This window comes from Bos indicus, chromosome 13, assembly GCF_029378745.1.
Source record: "Bos indicus isolate NIAB-ARS_2022 breed Sahiwal x Tharparkar chromosome 13, NIAB-ARS_B.indTharparkar_mat_pri_1.0, whole genome shotgun sequence".
In the NCBI taxonomy this organism is placed as follows: domain Eukaryota; kingdom Metazoa; phylum Chordata; class Mammalia; order Artiodactyla; family Bovidae; genus Bos; species Bos indicus.
Window position 1 is genome coordinate 16,076,826 of NC_091772.1, and position 22,650 is coordinate 16,099,475.

Sequence of the window (22,650 nt, forward strand, 5' to 3'; positions counted from 1 at the left end):
GGAGAAATATCAATAACCTCAAATATGCAGATGACACCACCTTTGTGGCAGAAAGTGAAGAGGAACTGAAGAGACTCTTGGTGAAAGTGAAAGAGGAGAGTGAAAAAGCTGGCTTAAAACTGAATATTCAAAAAACAAAGATCATAGCATCTGGTCCCATCACTTCACGGCAAATAGATGGGGAAACAACGAGAGACTTAATTTTCTTGGGTTCCAAAATCACTGCAGGTGATTTGCAGCCATGAAATTAAAAGATGCTTACTCCTTGGAAGAAAAGCTATGAGCAACCTAGACAGCATATTCAAAAGCAGAGACATTACTTTGCCAACAAAGGTCCGTCTAGTCAAGGCTATGGTTTTTCCAGTGGTCATGTATGGATGTGAGAGTTGGACTGTGAAGAAGGCTGAGTGCCGAAGAATTGATGCTTTTGAACTGTGGTGTTGGAGAAGACTCTTGAGAGTCCCTTGGACTGCAAGGAGATCCAACCTGTCAATCCTAAAGGAAATCAGTCCTGAATATTCATAGGAAGGACTGATGCTGAGGTTGAAACTCCAATACTTTGGCCATCTGATGTAAAGAACTGAGTCATTGGAAAAGACCCTGATGCTGGGAAAGACTGAAGGCAGGAGGAGAAGGGGGTGACAGAGGATGAGATGATTGGATGGCATTACCGAGTTGATGGACATGAGTTTGAGCAAGCTCCAGGAGTTGGTGATGGACAGGGAAGCCTGGCATGTTGCAGTCCATGGGGTTACAAACAGTTGAACACGACTGAGTGACTGAACTGAACTAAAGTGAAGAAAACAAACTTAACCAGGTCACATAGGAGCAGGAAGTGGAAATCAGGTGTCACGGCTACAGTACCCGCCTCTTCACCCACAGACACCTGTGGTCTCCCGCTCCTGCCTCTCCACAAGTCACTCTGCTCCCTTGCTCTACTTGTAGACCAGCTCGCTAGCGCTACTCAAGATCTCTCTGCATAACTTCTGTGTGCAGGTAGCTTTTCTCTTGACTTCACTAGTTTCAGCCAACGCATAGGACTGTTTAAAGACCTTCATTGTCATCTTAATGACCAGACTTTCACAGCCCAGTTCCAAATTACTAGAAAAGAGAATCCGATTGGCCCCATCAAGGGAACGCATGTGTGAATGTGTTTAATGTGGGGTAGGGGGACGCTGGCTATAGAATGAGTGAAGAGGTGTTATGAACTCTGATCACGTGATCCCTAAGGTCACCTTTTCCAGTCCTAAAATGGGGGGAGAGGTTAGGGTCTTTACAGATGAACTTCGCATATCTATTACACAGAAGAATATTTAGTGATGTAAAAAGACATTCAAACTCCACTAAGTGCAAAAAAAATTGCATTAAGTATAGTATAATCCTGATTTTTAAAAATAAATACGCATAGAAAAAAATAGTAGAAGAGTCCCTGGTATTGGAATAATGGAAGACTTTTCTTTTTTATTTTATTTTTTAATATTTTTGTTTTCTGTATTTTCTGTAATAAAGTAGTATAAGTTAAGAAAAAAATACATTTTTAATAAAGAAAATAAGTATAGCAAGTGCTATAAATTTTAAATGTACAAAGAGATTAGGATCCTAAAGTAACTTTTAAGAAAAGATAATTACCTTCATTAATGGGTGATTACTTATAACCCAGCAGATAACAATATTATAGGGGGGGATATCTGAGTATCTCAAGGTAAGGAGCCCTTTTACCCTTAAATTCACTATGTTTCTACTTGGTGGATATGGGCAGTGAACACTTAAGAATATGCTTAATCTATAGGATTTATAAATATCAATAGGATTAAAATATAATATGATTATATTATTATATTATTGGATTATGTCAACAGTAGGATTATATTATTAATTTAATAGTAGATATTCATTGATTGGAATCAATACTGGGAAGTTTTTTTAAGACCTTGCTTCACTTTTTAGACTTTTTATTATAGAAATTTTCAAACAGAGGCAACAGTAGAAGGAATAGTACTGAGAACCCTCACGTTTCCACCACTGTTTTCCGTGATTACTCCGTTCATTTACCTTTTCACTTATACTCCCCCCCTGCCTCCTTACCCCCATCCTCAGATTACCCTGAAGGACATCTGGCTGAGAACTGACCCCCGGCTTCCTGAACGACAGCCACACCCAAGCAGCCTCAGATGGTCTCCAGCTTCGCTGGAATCTGGCAGGCAGCTGCAGAGCCGGGCAGCAAGAGGCCCTTGGGCACCTCATTTGCTGACTGTCGAGCGACTGTTAAGTAACACTACACACACTGCAATGTGTGCAAGAACCCAAACACTGTTCTACTGCATTCAGAGCTTTGTAAGTCTCATCACCCACCCTTGGTCCTGGCATTTCTCGTGGGTTTCAAAAGATTCATGCCTGCTAAAGAATCACTCTTAAAAACATAAGCTCAAGAATATACGCTTAAATACTCCTCATTAAAATCAATGCAGGGTGGGACAGAATAAGGTAAGAAATAAGGTATCAGTGTTAGTTATGGGTAGCAGAACCATTTCAGAATAATTAAAACAGGCAAACCAATTAACCAGTCTTTGAACAATAACAGAAACTTAACCCTCACCTTTGGTTTATCATGCTAGAGTGACTGAGATAGTCCCTGTTACCTGGGTTGAGAGGTATTTTTATGGTGGTAAATCTGGGAAATTCAGATCCTCCCCCAGGGTACCAGGGGGCATCTATGAGGCACCTCTTCCAAGATGGGATGGCAAGAGCGGTGAGTGGAGTCATCCAATACCTGCCCATCTGACTTACTCTGCAAAATGGGAAGTCAGAAACACTTCTTTTTTGAAAGGGCGGTTCTAGATTTACAGCAAAACTGAAAGGAAGATACAGAGATTTTCCATCTCCCCTCTACATTCCCCCACGTGCTCTAGCCTCCTCATTATCAGCATCCCCACCAGACGGGACATTTGCTACAACTGATAACCCTACGTTGACATGTCCTCATCACCCAACGTCCATAATTTGCATTGACTCCAAGGGTCCCCTTTGTGTTGTATCACATTGGGTAGTTTTACTGCCCTAAAATTCTCTGTGGCCCACTTACTTCTCCCTCCACCATCCCCTCACCTGCAACCACTGATGTTTTTACTGTCTCCACCATTTCCCCTTTTCCAGAACATCAACATGTGTTTGGAATCATATGGTGCATATGCAGCCTCTTCACATTGGCTTCCTCCATCCAATATGCATTTAAGTTTCCTCCATGTGTTTTCATGGCTTGATAATTCACTTTTTTTTTTTGGCTCAGAATATTATCTCATTGTCTGATGCACCAGTTTATTTATCCACTCACCTACTAAATGACATCTTCCAAGTTTTGCAATTATGAATAAAGCTGTTATAGACATCCCTGTGCAGAGTTTTGTGGACATTGTTTGGCTAAATACCAGGAAGTGTAATTGCTGGATGGTGGCTCAGTGGTAAAGAATCTGACTGTCAATGCAGGAGAAGCAAGAGTCGCTGGTTCGATCCCTGGGTCAGGATGAACCTCTGGGGTAGGAAACGGCATCCTGGAGAATCCCATGGGCAGAGGAGCCTGGTGGGGTCACAAAAAGTCAGACTCAACTGAGCAGGCACGTATGATAGGAATACGTTTAGCTTTATAAGAAGCTGCAGCATCCAACAGTGTGTGTGCCATTTTGCATTTCCATCATGGTAAGTTCTCTAAACATTTATATGTATCTGTTACAGTCAGTGATCTAAAAAGCACCGAGGAATGTATTACTTTAGAGAAGCACCTATTAAATGCTCTAGCAGTTAGGACAAGACCCTTTCTCTTACAAACTAACTATATTATTGTTTAAAAACGCACTTTTCTCTCCAACTCCCTCACTTCTCTGTTGGCTCCCAAGCCTATAATTGCTCATATACCCTGAAGATCAGCTTGATAACAGCCTCTATATTTCTCCCAACATACACCTCACAGTTTGCCAGCAAGAGAGACCTGACTTTATAGGAATGTTTACCTCAAAGTGAATTCTTAAGAGATGCCAAAGCTCCCCACGTCCACTCCATTCTTCCTGGAAAATAAATATCCATTAAAGATTCACTTCTTTGGGTGAAAGTAGAGACAAGAAGCCAGGATTTAAGATGCAAAAGGCCCTTGGAAGGGAATGCATTTAACTGTGAACACTTTAGCATGGATACTTTTATCAAGATATGCTGTCCCGTCCCCTTCCACGGCCCCGAGAAAAAGAGGGAGACTGATAGCCTTTTAAAGAAAAGAATCCAAGATCTGAGTGGTTGTCAGGCGGCCTCTAGGAAGAAACAGCTGGGATCAGCAGGCAGGCACTAGACACTTGGCAGGCATCTACCCTGGGCAGGAGACTGGGGAGTCGAGGTTCAAAAGCAAAATTGCAAAGTGTTGATTTAACTCTGGGTTTTTCCCAAGAGGTGCCCCTTGTCGTTACAGTTAATCTCTGGAGTTTTTGATCATTCCCTTTACACAAATCCAGATCCTTGGGTGACCCCGGAGCTTTGTCCTCACAGTAGGGTAGGTTGGGGTGCAGGGTCACCAATGGGTCCATTGGCTGTCACTACGGTGTCCCCGGGCATAGGGCCAGTTGTTCCTGCCAAGAGTCATAAATCACCAGTCTTAACCTGTTGCTATGAAGGTATCATCCACAGTTATTTTTCTTGTAGTGTTTTAGCACCCAGCTGAGCTCATGGCTAATTAGACTCAGAGGAGCCAGGGGATGACTTGCTCATGATTGTGTTGGCTGGAATGCATCCCTAGGACGCACTGCTCTGAATTGGCTGCAACAGAGTTTTGGAGTTTTAGAATTTTGCTGCCTAGTTGAAGTCTACAGTATTTAAAAGGTATTCCAGCTCACTTAACCTGTATTTGCAATGAGTACATTGCAGAGCGCGTTAGGGGTACAGAGCACGCCAAGATGCTTGCTTTCAAGCACCTCTCTATCCATTGTTGTTGTTGTTGTTTAGTCGCTAAGTTGTGTCCAACTCTTTGCGACCCCAGGGACTGTAGCCCACCAGGCTCCTCTGTCCATGGGATTCTTCAGGCAAGAATACTGGAATGAGCTGCCATTTCTTTCTCCAGGGGATCTTCCCGACCCAGGGCTCGAACCCACGTCTCCTGCACTGGCAGGCAGATTCTTTACCTCTGAGAAACCAGGGAGTGCTTAAACATATGCAGAATTAATTCATGAGTGTGAGATAGTTTATAAAAATAGTAAGAGGGTTACCGATTTCCATGGAAGTGGCAGAGAGTGGGTGGAGGGTGTTCAGGAAGACAAAGGATTATCTAGTGGACCCGATGCAATTCCCTTGATCATTGTAAGGGGAAGGCGGGATGCACAAGGTGAAGGGAGATGCGACAACAAGAGCAAAAACTGAAAGGAGTGATGCATTTTAAAGTTGGAGGAAGGGGCCACAAGCCTGAGAATGCAGGCAGTCTCCAGAAGCTGTAAAACGTTAGGAAAGAAACTCTCTCCTGGAGCCCCCAGAAGGGGTACAGCTCTGCCATCAATGTAATCTGATCCAGAAGACCTATGTCTGACTTCTGACCTCCCAAACTGTAAGGCAATAAATTGGTGGTGTTTTAAACCACAAAATATACGATCATTTGTGATCGCAGCCTCAGAAAACAAATACACCTGGGAATGGACAATTTTATTTTTGCAGTTTCATTTGGGCTGTTTGGCAAAAGAGAAGGATGGTTAAACACCCAGACTTTGGGAGTCAGATGGCCAGAGCCAAAACCCTAGAAAGCAGCTCTGTGAATTGGGTACATTACGTAACTTCTATGGGTCTCAGTTTACATTTTTAGTAAAATAGGTCCATCTCATAAGGTGGCTGTAAGGATTACATGAGTTAATACACGTAACTCTTGTATTAACTTGGAATTAACTCTTTTATTCCAAGATGATATTCTTGGAGGAGCATCATGTAGTACACAGCAAGCACTCAACACATTTTAGTTGATTCATATAATATTGTGTCGCATATTTCAGCAAATACTGGAGCTACGATTGTGTGGAGAGCTCTCTGTTGCTGCTTTCGGACAGCTCCTGCTGCAACCACAGTTGCTGTTTAAAAATCTAGAAGATGGGCTTTCTCAGCACTCACCCCCAACAGATGCTGGCTGTGCTGCTGTGATGTGTTTGCCTTTCGGGAAATCCTCCCCTCTCCCCTCTTCCCTCACCCCACCAGCACACATACTCCCTTGGGAAGGATTCTCTCTTTTTAATTCCTTTTTCAGAGTCTCTGAACTTTCATACCATCTGGTCTTGGTGGTTCTGTGGTTCTTGAAACACAGTTTCATTTCTGTTTGTGAAGGTAGAAAAATCCTCCAGGCTATATTTAAACCAGTTTCAAGACCCTCCTGACTATACCCATCTGGGCTCACCCTGGGAAATGGCTCTTCCTGGTGACAAGCTGCTTCCCCTCCCAAACTGAACCGTGTACAGGATTTTGTTTTCTTCTAGGAGCCCAAACTTGGAATAGACTGATCCGGGTTTTGTGAGTGGCAATGAACACTATTTACGTGTGTGCACCACCCAAGCAGGCGTGCAAACATTCAGCTACCCCAATAGCTGCATTTGCAAGCTGGCATCTGGAGCTCTAAACTGTAACAAGAGTAAGGATGCACTGACTACCAAACAGATCTTCAGAGCCTATGAAGCAGGAGCTTTTAAGGTCAACCACAGTGTTTCGGGAATGGGGTGTGGGGTGGGGGGAGTGGAAAGAAACCATTGCCTCATCCCAGGCAAACATCAGGAAGATGTTTACCTATGTATCCTTCTAAGACCTTTATAGTGTTAGCCATTACACTTAGGTACTTGATCGCTTTTGAATTAATGTTTACCTGTGGTGGGAGGCTGAGGCACAAATTCATCCTTTTGCAGATGGATGGCCCGTTGTTATAGGACCATTTGCTGAAAAGGCTACTCTTTTCCCATTGAATTGTCTTGGCACACTTATTGAAAATCAATTGCCCCTTAATGCAAGGGTTTATTTTTGGACTCACTGACATGGATGGCAGATCAGACCCTCTTAATCACAGTAGCTTTGTAGCAAGTTGTGAAATTGTGGCATGTGAGGCTCCTCTCACTTCCTTCTTCTCTCAAGATTGTTTTGGTTATTTGGAGCCCTTTGTATTAGGATCAGTTTGTCGATTTCTGCAAAAGAAAGTTGGCTTACATTTGGTAGGGATTAAGCTGAATCTGAAGATCAACTTGGAGAATGTGTGTGCTCTCATGCTCAGTTGCTTTGGTCATGTCTGACTCTTTGTGACCCTATGGACTGTAACCCACTAAGTTCTCTGTCCATGGGGTTCTGCAGGCACAAATACTGGAGTGGGTTGCCATGCCCTCCTCCAGGGGATCTTCCCAACCGCGGGGTCCCAACCGCGGGGTCAAACCTGAGTCTCCTGCACTTCAGGCAGATTCTTTACCCATTGAGCCACCTGGGAAGCCCTACTGCCATCTAAACAGTCTTCTAGTTCACAGACACATCCTTGAATCCTTTGACAGCCTTGAATTCTGAAGACATGTCTCCAACGTGAACCTGTCTACCTAGCAATGGTCAGGCAGGGTGACTCTGATATGTCTAGGCAGAGTACTGGGCAGTGAATTAGTTGGGTGTGGGGCCATTAGTGTACACACACTTTTCTGGGCTGCTTACATCTGTAGGATGGAGCATGACCCCCAAAAGTCCAGATAACTTCTCCAGTTCAATGACCATAGACTTTTTTTCCAGTTTCAGTCAAGTATCATTCAGATTCTTAAAGCTGGTATGAAGAAGTACTGGGAGATTATTTATCATCTTTGGGGTAATGTGTCTTCCACATGGGAATGAAGTCATGTGCCATTCTTTTGGGATGTAATCTACTCCACATGAGCCTAAGATGCTCAGGTGGCCTCCTGCATCCTGTCTACTCATCTACCTAAGAGTTTACTCCAGTCATTCTGAAAGAGATGGGAATACCAGACCACCTGATCTGCCTCTTGAGAAATTTGTACGCAGGTCAGGAAACAACAGTTAGAACTGGACATGGAACAACAACTGGTTCCAAATAGGAAAAGGAGTACGTCAAGGCTGTATATTGTCACCCTGCTTATTTAACTTATATGCAGAGTACATCATGAGAAACGCTGGGCTGGAAGAAGCCCAAGCTGGAATCAAGATTGCCAGGAGAAATATCAATAACCTCGGATATGCAGATGACACCACCCTTAAGGGAGAAAGTGAAGAGGAACTAAAAAGCCTCTTGATGAAAGTGAAAGAAGAGAGTGAAAAAGTTGGCTTAAAGCTCAACATTCAGAAAATGAAGATCATGGCATCTGGTCCCATCACTTCATGGCAAATAGATGGGGAAACAGTGGAAACAGTGTCAGACTTTATTTTTGTGGGCTCCAAAATCACTGCAGATGGTGACTGCAGACATGAAATTAAAAGACGCTTACTCCTTGGAAGGAAAGTTATGACTGATCTAGATAGTATATTCAAAAGCAGAGTCATTACTTTGCCAACAAAGGTCTGTCTAGTCAAGGCTATGGTTTTTCCAGTGGTCATGTATGGATGTGAGAGTTGGACTGTGAAGAAAGCTGAGTGCCGAAGAATTGATGCTTTTAAACTGTGGTGTTGGAGAAGACTCTTGAGAGTCCCTTGGACTGCAAGGAGATCCAACCAGTCCATTCTGAAGGAGTTCAGTCCTGGGTGTTCTTAGGAAGGACTGATGCTGAGGATGAAACTCCAATACTTTGGCCACCTCATGCAAAGAGTTGACTCATTGGAAAAGACTCTGATGCTGGGAGGGGTTGGGGGCAGGAAGAGAAGGGGAGGACAGAGGATGAGATGGCTGGATGGCATCACCGACTCGATAGACATGAGTTTGGGTGAACTCCGGGAGTTTGTGATGGACAGGGAGGCCTGGCATGCTGCGATTCATGGGGTCTCAAAGAGTCGGACACGACTGAGCGACTGAACTGAACTGAGAGCTTGAGAGGGGTTTCCTTGGAGGAAGAGCCGTGTGGTTCAGAGGAAGTTTCAGTACTGTATGTACCCTGAGCATCAAGGAATTAGGAGGACGTGGCAGCTTTTGGGGTCATTTTAATGGAGTCAGGAGCTGATGGACCCACACTTTCAAGCTGTGGGATTTGAACCATCCGTGGGGCTCTGAAATCAATGCAGTGGTTCACAACCAGAATTCTGGAAAAATGAAATAACAAATAGAACAAGTTCATCGGGAAAGGTAACAGTAAGGTTTGCTTCTGGGAACTGTCAATGCAACAAAAATTTTTTGAGGTTTCGGTGCTTTTGTAGCTGCTCTGTGTTTGTTATTTCAGCTGGCTTTGTCTCTTTCTCTACAGCGATGAACAGAAGAGGCTTGAAACAATAAGGCTGGAGAGTTTAGCTCCAAGCTCTTTAAAAGGAATGAAGCACAAGGGGATTTAAGCTGGACAGTGACTCCATCAGCGCTGGGTATTCTGGGAAGAAAAGGGCTGATCCTTTGGAAATAAATAAATCTCGTTCATGGGAAACATATCTAGGACTGAGAAATGGCCACAGGATTTAACCAGCAAAAAGCCCAAAATATTCTTATTCCTTTGGCCACAAGAAAACAGACCCAGACAGAACAGATTTAACTATTTCTGTTTAATTAACTAATTAATTAACTAAACTGAATTTAACTATGACTGAATTTAACTATCACATTTCATGAAATGTGAAATTGATAACATAGGCACTTATACTAGACAGACTTTTTTTTTGCCACGTGGAATCATGATAAGGACGATTCATATATATGAAATTCCTTTGCAGGAGATCAAGGATAAGAACTTGATTCTCAGGAAATAATGTGCTTTAAATCCCTACCATTTGCCTCTTCCTTAGGTACCAAGTCAAGAGCTTCAGGCAAGGAAAGTCCTTCAGAATAAAAATCAGGAAATCATACAGGGCATCTGAGTGTGTACATTCAGGAGTTTAAAGTGTTTTTTTTTTAACTCACTTACTGAGACTTAACACCTTGCCAGAACATGTTTCCAGCAGGTCAAGGGTAAGTTAGGACAAGAAACGTTTAACTTCCATTGAGAAGGAGGAGGGCTCTGACAAAACCTTCAGAATGTGGTTTGAGGAAGCAGGGGTAATCGCCCCCTCCCACTGGCCTCCTGAGACCTCAGGGGAAATAGAAACACACATCTATATACATGGGAACAAGTGAAGGATGATGTGCCTTCCCATGGGGGAAGCCAAGAGAAACCATAAGATTTTCAGTTGATAAATCCTAATGATCAACATGTACACATCCTATGAAAGCCCCCCAAGTCCAAGCATAAAAATGCCATCTGGTGCAACTCAGCACTCTGGAAATACAGATTTCGCCAGCCCAGGGGTGAGAGTCCAGGAGACGTGTGTCTGCCACGTTCTTATCTGGACTCCCTCTGTGGCACTCCTAGCCACATCACAGCTCTATTTCTTTCCTTAAAAAAAAAAAAATAATAATTCCCCACATGTACCTTTCATCCTCTTGACTCCTTTATTTTGTAACTGGACTTTTTTGCCCCTTCATCTCCCTCACCTGTTTCTCTCCTCCCCGAACCCGCTTCCTTCCAGTAACTAGCTGTTTGTTCTCTGTATCTGTAGCTCTGTTTCTGTTAGGTTGTGTGTGTTCATTTCATTTTTAGATTCCATATATAAGTGAAATCATATGGCATTTGTCTTTGTCTGACGTTTCTCTCAGCATAATACCCTTTGATGTCGTCCCATATGGCAAGATCTCATTGTTTTTAATGGCTGAGTAGTATTCCATTCTCTACGTACTCCACATCTTCTTTATTCATTCTTCTGTGGATGACCACGAACCCCATCCCAGGCACTCATATCCACACCTCTGTTCTATTTTTAGGCCAAAAAAACCCCTTATTTAAAAACCACGAAGCCCACAGTATTTTAGCCTTTTTTCAGTATTAATATTTTGGTCTTCCAGCCACAGTCCTAATCTCCTTTCCCAAATTGCCCTTTTGACTCAATTCTCCTTTACACACTTCCAGTTTTGCCATCTGTCCTCTCTATTCCTGATTTCTATGTGTCCAACTCTTTTTCTTGGGCTGCCCCTACTTCTGAAACCTGTGAAAAATCTTGCGATGGGGAAGGGAGAAGAGAAATGTAAAAACGAAATGAGACGCTGAGGAATAATTTCAAGAAATGGCACAAATCCACTCCCCTCCCCCAACCTCAAGCCCCACAATAGTTTCAGCTTTGGTTGGTTTTCATCCTTTCTGCTGTCTCTTCGATACATTTTCCAGATTTTTTTTTTCAAGTCAAGGTTGTGTCTTCCAAAAATTGACATACACAGCAAACCACCCAAGATAACCCACCAGATAACATTTTCTAATTTGTATCAGAATGTCCTGGAATTTGTATAAGGCTTCTTCCCCCCAGAGTCACTTTACAAGCTTTTTTTTGGCTGATTATTTGGCAAGATGCCCCCATCTATAAAGCTAAACAATGTTTTAAAAATGTAATTTCCTTATATAAACAACATGTCCTACACTCTGATAAATAACTTCAGATTTGTTTGTTGTTTTAGGTAGGTCCTAAATTCCCAGTCCCTCCCATGACGTCTTCCCTTAAAGCAATTCTAATTTTAATTTTTAAAGTAAACACTGCAAACGATCATATGTTGAGTGAGAGAGAGCAAAACCATTCCATGAATTATTCAAAGAAAGGGCCTGAGGAATATCTGCTAGAATTTTCTATAAATTTGCACCTAAAACTGATCATTTGGGATCATTTCCTTGGCGGTCTGGTGGTTAAGACCGCCTTCCCACTGCAGGGGCCTGGGTTCGATCCCTGGTCAGGGAGGTAAGATCCCACATGCTGCATGGCCGAAAAAAAAACAAATAAAAGTGATCCAGATAAATGAAAGCGATCCAAATAAATAAAAGTTAGATTTGTCGAACTCATTTTACAGACGAGAAAACTGAGGCCTGGAGGTGTGGTAAAACTGTTCCAGATCTCGCCGGGGGGTGGGGAGCGGAGCGGCGGCGGTGGTCCTGCCTGTCTTCTGGCTTCTGCGTTTATAGTCCTCTCCACCTGGAAACTAACACCAACACCTGGCCCCACCCTCACCCCCACCTTCCTTTGTCCCTCTCAGCATGATGGTCACTTCCCATGGGATAATGTCTGTGACAATCCCCCGGAACTCATAAGCTCGCAGAGCAGCCTGCACTTACTCTCTCCCACTTGACACCACACGGTGCCCCTTGCTGCTGCTTGCGGTCTCCGCCTCTGAACTGTGGACTCTTTTCTTTAGTTCTCTGAAACACGCAGCTTCCTATAGTCCCTGCTGTGTAATAGATGCTGAATAAATATTTGTTGGGGATTTTTCCAGGTCTCTTGCTCTCCCAGAGCGTGCTCTTGCTTTTATACCAGGATCTGAAAACCTTAACGAGTGCCCTTTTCTTTGGCCACACCCTGCGGCCTGTGGGATCTGGGACAGCTACGTGGAAACACGTGTGTGGGTGTGATGGGGATGATGTTGCTGACAAGGCCACGGATGTATTTTCCTTCTAAATGACCCCCCTGCCATTCTCTAGGGATTACCCCCATCTTACACCAGGAAGCTATCTTTTTTTTTTTTTTTTCCCCCACGGAAGGAAATGGCACATACCACCTAAAATGAGATAGCACCTTGCAGTAATAAGAAGGCTTCCCTGGGACCTGAGCCAGTCTGTGCCTCCTTCAGCCTGGAGGGGCACTGAGGGTTTGAAAGGCACTGCTAGTGTGGAATACAGCATCTGAGGGCCAGTGTGTAAATACGATGGAAGTACCATTCGGAGTAAGATTGTTCAGCCAGGTGGTGGCTCAGCCAGGTGACACCTGAAATCCCTAATAGCTGGAATGGTGTCAATTGCATGAAACTGGTCCTGGAGATGGTCTCCAAGGCTATGCCATACTTCTCAAAAGTCTATAAGCTGAATGTTAAAAGGAATGTTAGTGTAAATCATGAAGATCTTATCTGGCTCAAGGGAAAAAACTAAGAGCCTGCCCAAGATTCTGTTTTCAGGCTCCTGATGATTTCAGGATATTAAATGTCAGCGACACTACACGCATAGGCCACATCACTGATTGGCAACTGAGATAAAATCTAGGTTATGGATCGTAAAATGCTCTCAAGCATCTTCTCAACAAATGCAGCCTGGTGTGAATGATTTGCTAGGGTGTGATATTGTAGAAAAGGGGTAACTTCTCGCAGTAGGAACGATGAGCCCCTCTCGCCCGCCAGTGGGAAACCTCACTCCTGCTCTGGGGTTTTAAGTTGTTCTAGAAAAGCAGGTATTGATATGAGGAGAGTCTGACACAGGAATAAAGGGATAAAGCAGATCAAATGCAATATACAGTTATCCCAGAAACCAGCTGTTCAAGACACTGGTTGTTAACACAGAGCTTTGCTTCCTGACTGACTACACAGAGGGCCTAATCCAATCACTAAGAGGGTGTCAGATGCTTGCTTTACTCATTTCTTTATTCAGCAGGTATTTTATTGAAACTGTATTGTGTCAAGCCTTGTTCTAGACCCCAGAGATAGCAACATGGAAACAATAAAATCTCTAACCTCATGGAGTGTGCTAAGCAAATTTGAATTCTTCCTGATCTTCGGACATTTTCACTTGAGACTATCAAGTGGGCCTGGGAGAGACTACAATACAACACTGGCACAGTTTGAATCTACAGACTGATGGAGTTAATCCACTTCCTGAAATACACCTGCAGTTCCGTGGAAGGTTGCATATCTGGTTTTCAGTACATGAGAAAATCACGTTATGATGCTGTTTCTACAACGGGATCCCATTTTGTTCCAATATATCTGCATAGAAAAAAAGTACCAAAAGGCTATGCACTGAATTTTTATTTTATTTTTTTAAAATTAATCTTTATTGGAGTACAGTTGATTGACAATGTTGTGTCAGTTTCTGATGTACAGCAAAGTGAATTGGTTCTACATAAGTATATCCACTTGTTTTTATTTATTTATTTTTTTTTCTAGTCCTCCTGCCGCTCCCGCCGCCGCCGCCCCGAGACTCGGCGCCCGCCCTGCGCTGCCGCTTAAGAACCGGCCGGGCGGGCGCCGATCCACTTGTTTTTAGATTCTTTTCCCATAGGGCCATTAAAGTACTGAGTAGGGTTCCCGTGGTATATAGTAGTCCTTATTAGTTATCTGTTTTGTATATAGTGGTGTATATATGGCAATCCCAATCCCCCAATTTATCCCTCCCATCCTTACCCCCTAGTAACCATAATTTTGTTTTCTACATCTGTGACTCCATTTCTGTTTTGTATATAAGTTCGTTTGTGTTATTTTTTTTTTTAGATTCTACATATAAGTGGTAACACATGCTATTTATCTTTGTACACCTAAATTTTAAAAGCAACCATGGAATGACGGAGGCATTTCATTTTTCTCGCAAGGCTTAAACGACTTGAAAATCTCAGTGCTTCAACACCATATGCCTTTCCTTTTTGCTCACCAGCATCCCTTCCCTGGTGCAGTTCCCCGCTCCTCAGAGTCCCCTGCTCCCTGAAAGGAGCAAGGTCGTGCACGGCAAGGCTGTCTGGAGGCCCCACCTGGCAGGGAGGGAGCCGCCTTTGTGTGTGATCCACTTTCCCAAACTCAGCTGCTTGGCCCCCTCCGAACCGCACAGGAGGCTCGGAAGCACCTGCTTCCCGCAGCCAGTGAGCAGCCAGCAAGGCTAGGATGCGAGTCTCGGTTCCTTGCTGAACCCGTGAGAGTTCTCTGAGTATCTGGTACTTACTGGATGCTCTACGCTTTCTGAAAATGAGCCTGGGAACTTTATATATGTTATTTAGATGCAAACAATTCAATTTCATAGTTAGAACTGAGAGGCACAGAAGAGAAACTATGGGTCTAGTGTGGCCAGTGCCTTAGACCAGAAGACACAACAGGAGCTCATTGTGGACCTGCTTTGGACAAGGCATGTGATTTTGGACATATGAGCAGCCTCTTGATCGGAAAAAGAATAACATCACTTATATTTGTAATATTCTATGATTGCTTAAGCTAAGTAGCTGTTTATATGTATATATTTAAAGAATCTACAGTTTTACATTGACACACACACATAAACATACACACATTATATATATATATCAGATCAGATCAGTCGCTCAGTCGTGTCCGACTCTTTGTGACCCCATCAATCGCAGCAGGCCAGGCCTCCCTGTCCATCACAAACTCCCGGAGTTCACTCAGACTCACATCCATTGAGTCAGTGATGCCATCCAGCCATCTCATCCTCTGTCGTCCCCTTCTTCTCCTGCCCCCAATCCCTCCCAGCATCAGAGTCTTTTCTAATGAGTCAGCTCTTCGCATGAGGTGGCCAAAGTACTGGAGTTTCAGCTTCAGCATCATTCCCTCCAAAGAAATCCCAGGGCTGATCTCCTTCAGAATGGACTGGTTGGATCTCCTTGCAGTCCAAGGGACTCTCAAGAGTCTTCTCCAACACCACAGTTCAAAAGCATCAATTCTTCGGCACTCAGCTTTTTTTTTTTTTTTAGCTTTCTTCACAGTCCAACTCTCACATCCATACATGACCACTAGAAAAACCATAGCCTTGACTAGATGGACCTTTGTTGGCAAAGTAATGACTCTGCTTTTGAATATGCTGTCTAGGGTGGTCATAACTTTCCTTCCAAGGAGTAAGCGTCTTTTAATTTGATGGCTGCAGTCACCATCTGCAGTGATTTTGGAGCCCACAAAAATAAAGTCTGACACTGTTTCCACTGTTTCTCCATCTATTTGCCATGAAGTGATGGGACCAGATGCCATGATCTTCGTTTTCTGAATGTTGAGCTTTAAGCCAACTTTTTCACTCTCCTCTTTCACTTTCATCAAGAGGCTTTTTAGTTCCTCTTCACTTTCTGCCATAAGGGTGGTATCATCTGCATATCTGAGGTTATTGATGTTTCTCCTGGCAATCTTGATTCCAGCTTGTGCTTCCAGCGTTTCTCATGCTGTACTCTGCATATAAGTTAAATAAGCAGGGTGACAATATACAGCCTTGATATATTCCTTTTCCTATTTGGAACCAGTCTGTTGTTCCATGTCCAGTTCTAACTGTTGCTTCCTGACCTGCATATAGGTTTCTCAAGACATTTTCTCAAGACACTTTCTCATGACACTTTCGGTCTACGCCATCTCTTTATTGTCTTCCTCTTCCCTCAGAGAGGAGCTTCCTAGTGGCTCAGGGGTAAAGAATCCACCTGCCAAGCAGGAGACTGGGGTTTGATCCCTGGGTCAGGAAGATCCCCTGGAAAAAGAAATGGCAATCCACTCTGTTATTCTTGCCTGGGGAATCCTACAGACGTGTGAGCCTGGTGGGCTACAGTCCATGGGGTCACAAAAGAGTTGGCCATGACTTAGCGGCTAAACAACAACAACAACTCCCCTCAGAGAAGAGGTGCGTTCATCCCGTGGGGCCCTGGCCATCCAGGCAGGTGTGTGTCGTCAGAGGGGAGGGTATGCTGATGGCAGCTGGGGGTTCCGTCCCCAGCCCGTGGGCTCTGCTGGTAGAAACAACATAGGAGCTATTGAGAAACCCAAGGGCAGTGCAGCCCTGCAGTCAGTCTGGCAAAGCCATGTGCCTTTCTCAGTGCTAAGGGGGAGGGCGCTCGGGCTATTTATTACACACCAGAGACCAGTAAACCACATACCGATGAAAAGGCAGCATTTTCTAGCTAACAAAACAGTTTGCGGTGCCAAGGGACAGGGAAGTCTTTTTTTTCAGCAAGGTTTACACAGTCCAAGCAGTCGGGGGAAGGACTGTAATTCCAGGAAACTCAGCTACAAGAATTTGACATTTTAACAGGAACCAGCTAGCATTGCAACCTTGAGAGGCGACAGCCTGCTACAGAGAAGAGGAAGAAGAACCAAGACAGATCCAAAGAAAGGATGCTGCCACCACGCTGACTTCTGGTTAGGTGGGAAAACACACGTCCTTATCATTTAAACAGTTTGAGTCAGATTACTATGTATATGCATTTTTAAGTAATTCAGATATAAGGTTTTTTGGTTTTGTTTTTGGTTGTGGCAGGTCTTCCCAGGCTTTCTCTGGTTGCAGCGAGCGAAGCTCCTCCTGGTTGCACTGTGCGGGTTTCTCACTGCGGTGTCTTCTTTTGCTGTGGAGCAGGGTTCTAGAGCGCACGGGTTTCCACAGCTGCGGCTCCCGGGCTCCAGAGCTCAGGCTCGGTAGTAGCACAGGCTTAGTTGCTCTGCAGCGTGCGGGATCTTCCCAGATCAAACCCTAATCCCTGCATTGGCAGCCAGATTCCTATCCACTGTACCACCAGGGAAATCCCCAGATTACTATATTTGTCGTAAAAAAAACCTTCCTGGTACAAGGACGCACCTAGAGGGACCACATACTGATAACCAAACCCCCCTCAGGGAGCTGTGCTTTAACAAGCCCCCAGGGAGCAGCCAGGGTTTTTAGAATTCTGAACAATAATCTTTGATTAACTCTAGAAATTGCTGATGGGAGTTTGTGAATGTCAAATGTCGTTAATCCTCTTGCCTTCCTTAAAGAGACCTTTCAAGTATATGTAAAATGGAGGTTTAAGAGTCAAAGGAAGGATGTCCATTTTTGGATCAGCTCTTGGCAGAGGATACATGGAATCCAAACAATTTAAAAAACAACACTGCCCTAAAAATAACTGGTGACGTCCCACTGGAGTGGAGGAACTAGTGGCTAATGTTTCCTGGAGGAAGTATTCCCAGTAGTAGCTAAACTGCTATTTGTTGCATAGAAACTGCAGATAAAACACACTGCTAAGTGGTAACTACCGGGGGACCGTTTATTATAATTACGGTAATTTAGAAAAGACTCCCATAAACTCATTTTGACTTAGAATGCACAAATCAGTGAGAATATTCTTTACTGTTCCTCTCCTGATAGTTCTGTGTGGACTTTTCCCCAGATACTTGTTTACAATCTTCATTAAAAATTTGGACAGACTCATCAAAGCCAACAATCTGTTCTCTTTGATTTTTTTTTTTAAACCAATGGGTGGTATTTCATTCTCTTTGCATTCTCTCTGAAGAGAGTTTTGTGAAAATTTGCATAATTTTAATTGAAAGATATTTAGTCCTTGTGTGTGACAAGGAAACACTGGACTAGAGAGAGTCTGGGACCCCAGGAGGCAGTCTTGTGCATTTTCCTCTGTCTGGCTGGCTTCTTCCCTGTGAATTCATATAAAATGTTTGTGAAATGTATTGAAAATATAGATGAGAAACCATTTTGTCTCAAGGAATTGTATTAATTTTCCTCTTTCAGTTTGCAAGGAGTAGAAACTGTCTCTTACTTCAGAGGACAGACTTCTTGTTAAATAGGAATGAAACAGAGGAATCAGGAAAATACATCCATGACTGGATAGCCACTATGCAGAGAGAACAAAGGCTTTTTATCCATTAGGACCCAGTAATAGCAACAGTGGGCAAGAACTCTGGGGACCAGAGAGCTTTTGTGTCCTCAGAACTGAACAGCTGTCACCCCCGACTTAGGATTGCTATTGGGACTTCGTATCTTCCGAATCTTGTTTGCCAATCTTTTGTCTTTAAAAGATAGTTTCACTCTATAGAATTCCAGACTTTGATAGTGGTGTTGTTGTTGTTGTTTTTTTGGTTCGTTTTTCTACTTTAATTTTATCATTTCATTGCATTCTGACTTGCATTGTTTCTAATGAGAAGTTAGTTATCATTCTTATTATCAACACTGCATTAAAAAAAAAATCTCTTCAATTTCTGACTTAACTGGATAATTTCTATCTAGTGTTCAAGTTCACTAATGTTTTCTCTTGAAGATTCAAACTGCTGTTAATGTCATCTAGTGAGTATCTAATTTCAGGCATGCATTTTAGAGTCTTTGAATTTCCATTTTGGTCGGCTTTCAGAACTCCCTTTGCTCTCATGAAATACTCCTTTCTCTTAACCATTATATTCATCTTTTTCTGTCAATTCTCTTTTTTTTAATTGTTTTGATTTAGAACACTTTAAAAGTCTTTATTGAATTTGCTGCAATATTGCTTCTGTTTTATGTTTTGGTCTTTTGGGAGATCTCCGCTCACTGACCAGGAACTAAGTCTGCACCCCCCTGCATTGGAAGGCAACATCTTAACAGCTGGACTGCCAGGGAAGTCTCTCTATAAATTCTTAAAAATGCTTAAAATAATATTTTAAAATTTTTGATGCTAATTCCAATAACTGGGTTAACTGTAGGTCTGCATTAAAGATGTAGGTCTTAACAGACCTAGTGTAAGATGTAAGTGAAGTGAAGTCGCTCAGTTGTGTCCGACTCTTTGTGACCCTGTGGACTGTAGCCTACCACGCTTCTCTGTCCATGGGAATCTCCAGGCAAGAGTACTGGAGTGGGTTGCCATTTCTTTCTCCAGGGGATCTTCCCAACCCAGGGATCGAACCCAGGTCTCCCGCATTGCGGGCAGACGCTTTAACCTCTGAGCCACCAGGGAAGTCTACTGTAAGATGTAGGTCTACATCTATTAACCATGTTTTCTCTCAGTTACTGGTCAGTGTCTCCTACTTATTTGCATGCCTCATAATTTTTTACTGCATCTAAGATACGTACATTCGAAGACAATGAAAACTGAAGTATCATAATATTTTGATTTTATTTCTCAGATCATGCAGGCTCTTTTCTTCTGTTGACAGGGCAAAACATTGAGTATTTATTTTCCTTCTGGAGTCTAATTGGCGTGGGTCTGTGCTGAAGTTTTAATTAGGTTGAGATGACCTATGCTTAGACCAGCCCTTAGCTCCCACACAGCTTCTGTCTTTCTGAAATCTTCAAATCTTTTTGAAATCTTTGAAATCTTGTATTTGAGCTGATGGGCTTCCCTTTAAAGTAGTTTTCATTTACTTTGGATTCAATTCAGAATCCCTGGAATCCAAGCCCGGGGTGAATGCAGGGGTCTTTGTGATTTTGCTCTGCATTTTAGCCCTTTCTTCGATGATTATTTTTGTCAAAGTGTGAGGGTGAGGATGGGGATGTGAGAGTCATTGGGCCAATTTGGTTTTGCACTTGGGACTCCTCCGTATTCCGGTTCCCGTCTCTGGGCACCACGACCGTCTGAATCTCAGCTCATTTCTTCTCCCTGCAAAACCTCTCTAGGCCAGCCCTGCCGTATCTACACTAGAAGTTCCTGCCTATGAGTGTATGCTGTTCAAACTTCCCCTTTGCCAGTGAAGGGTTCATTTCTCTGAAATTCAGGTTATTAAGCTTTCCCCTGTCCCCAGTCTTTGTCAGCCCCTTGGGAAAGTATGGTTTTTATATGTCTGGGCCTTTTTTGGTGTTGCCATGAGAACAAAGGTCTTTCATGTTCTTCTAACCTGAAGTGAAAGTCAGGGTCAAACGTTTGAATTTTTAAAAGTGAAACCCTAAAATCACTAGAAGAAAATTTAGACTAATGTATTTTAAGTTTTGGAGTGAGAAAGTCCTTCCCAAGCAAGACCCAACCCTCAGGATCTCACAAGTCATAAGGAAAATGATTTACTTTCTCTCTCACACATATGAGATACATATATATCAAAAGCTACATATAAACATGTTTCTATAACTCTCTTCAACTTCAGTGTAGTATTAGTAAAATATACCAAAGATTGAAATGACAAACTCAGAAAGAAATATTTGCATCACATAAGACAAAAATGACTTCAAAAACTATTAAGAGATTTTTAAAGAAGTAAATATTTTCAAAAAGAAAATGAAAAAGGCAGGTATTGAACATAAAATCATCATAAATAGAGTATCCGATGAAAAGATACTCACACTCACTGAAAATTAATAACTACAAATTGAACTGAGACATTATATTTGCCTATCACCTTGACAAGATTAGTGCTAGCAAGGGTCTGCGGAAACCAGCAATCACAGTGTGAATGGGGTGGAAATTAGCACAACATTCTTAGGTTTGCTTCTCGTTATCTTCAAGTGCTTTTTGGTGACATCTAACAAAATTAGAAAATTAATCCACCATTTGACCCAGCAATTTCAGTTCTGGGAATTTATTCTGTGCTAAGCGTGTGCCCAGTCACTCAGTTGTGTCTGATTCTTTCTGACTCCATGGACTATAGGCCACCAGGCTCCTCTGCCCATGGAATTTTACAGGCAAGAGTACTGAAGTGGGTAACCATTTCCTCCTCCAGGGCATCTTCACAACCCAAAGATCTAACCCAGGTCTCTTGCATTGCAGGCAGATTCTTTACCACTAGTACCACCTGGGATGCCCAATTTATTCTGCAGATACACTGAAATACACATAAGAATGTATGTAAAAGTGGAACCATTGCTGTGTTGTTTACAAGAGGGAAAACCGGAAATAGCTTTACTATTCATACCAGAGGCCTGATTCATAATATATAGTACATCATCTTAATGGAATATTTCATAACTAGAAGGAAATTAATAGAGCTGTGTGTGCTAATATAGAAAGATGGCCAAGGCATATTGTCAAGGGTAAAAATCAAGTTATAGGATAATATGATTCCTATGTCCTCACTAGTATATATAAATAAGAATGTCTGTGAATATGTGTGTACAGGACAATATATCCAGAAGGTACACAAGGAATCGTTGATGAGTGGGTCTAAGAGTCTGAAGGATTTATTTTTAATTTTAAACCATATTATTACTTGGATTTTTTTCAAACTCAAGGATCATGGTTACTTTTATAAAATAAAGGAAGGAAGCTATCACTATGCTATGAAATAGTATATTTAGCAACTGACCTATATGGTTTATTGTGTTACAGACCACATCATACTCACGAATATTCTGAGTCCATTGCAGAGTCTTGCACACAAGAAAAGCAACATGTGAATGAATGAAAAACGAAGCTATGACTTTTTGGACGGTATGTGGGAAACAGGCAAGTTCACAGAGTCTGCTGGTAACATTAAAATGCTGATAGATTTAGCAAATCTCCTTCAGTTCACCAGGTAGTGGCTTATTTTGCTGACCTGAATTCAGAGTTGTTTGTCATAAAGGCTTTGGAAAAAGAAAACATAAACTTTTGCTTTTGGGTGGGACTGAGCTGTCGTTCCAGAAGAAACAAGAACCTGTTGTCTTGCTTGAATTGTAGCAGCATTTTGGAAATCAAGGGCCACTGGTCCCAGAATCAGGAGTTTGGCGTCTGTTGTCTTCACTTTGCTGCTAACTGGCCTGTTACTGAAGGCAGTTTCTAAGGAGATGCTGCCAGTGCTCGCATGCAGCCCCATCCCGCCCTTCTCAGATTTGTCTCTGCCTAATTGAACTCCCTTTGGCTCTGATCCAGGACGCCCTGTTTCACCTGCTGATAAATAGTCTCTCGCTTTCCAGCTTCAGAGCTAAACGAAGCCCTGGAAGGAACCACCGTTCATCTTAACTATGTACCCAGTGCAGAGACCAGCAGGCTGGGCGATCAATGTGGTTTCGCAGCAAATTGGCAGAGTTCAGCAGTTATTTGCTGGAACATCAAAAACCCAGGTACTGAAGGGCTTTTCTCCAGAGTCACCGGGGACCTTCGTTTGAAGGTATGAAAAAGAGAACTTATGCTTTGTTTCAGCTTCTTGCTAAAGTT